Source organism: Wasmannia auropunctata, unplaced genomic scaffold, assembly GCF_000956235.1.
Source record: "Wasmannia auropunctata unplaced genomic scaffold, wasmannia.A_1.0 LD336076.1, whole genome shotgun sequence".
Lineage (NCBI taxonomy): Eukaryota > Metazoa > Arthropoda > Insecta > Hymenoptera > Formicidae > Wasmannia > Wasmannia auropunctata.
Window position 1 is genome coordinate 5,245,711 of NW_012026814.1, and position 524 is coordinate 5,246,234.

Below are 524 nucleotides of genomic sequence, written 5' to 3' on the forward strand. Positions count from 1 at the left end.
ATCGATCCGATCTTGTCCCTACGTTTGACCCGCTGCACATGTGGCACACGTGTGTGTATCCGACTCATTGCGCACTTGCACAGCTGTATGTGGACCTCTAACGGGAATCTCTTTTACATTTTATTTTTTATATTTAACTTTCATTTCTTTATATTCAGTTTACCTGAGGCTGTGCGATGCAATCGCCACAATATAATTATAATATATGTATATTTTTAAGTTTGAGACTTTTATTCTTATAAACATATTACATTACATCAACTCATTATATCTAATAATCGAAAAGGTTTCGATTGGTATATATCACATTGTTACTACAGTAATCGAAATTATTCATTAATTGTTTTATTGTTCATTGAAGTTTTACCAAAACAAGATACAGTCCATTATAGGATAAGTCACTGACATTAGATAAAGCAAGAAATTATTTGTTCTTTTGTACATTAGTTATTAAATATGTGGCAATACATAATTGCGTTTCTTTTATATCACCACGTAGTAAACAAATATTATGCAAAATGCAA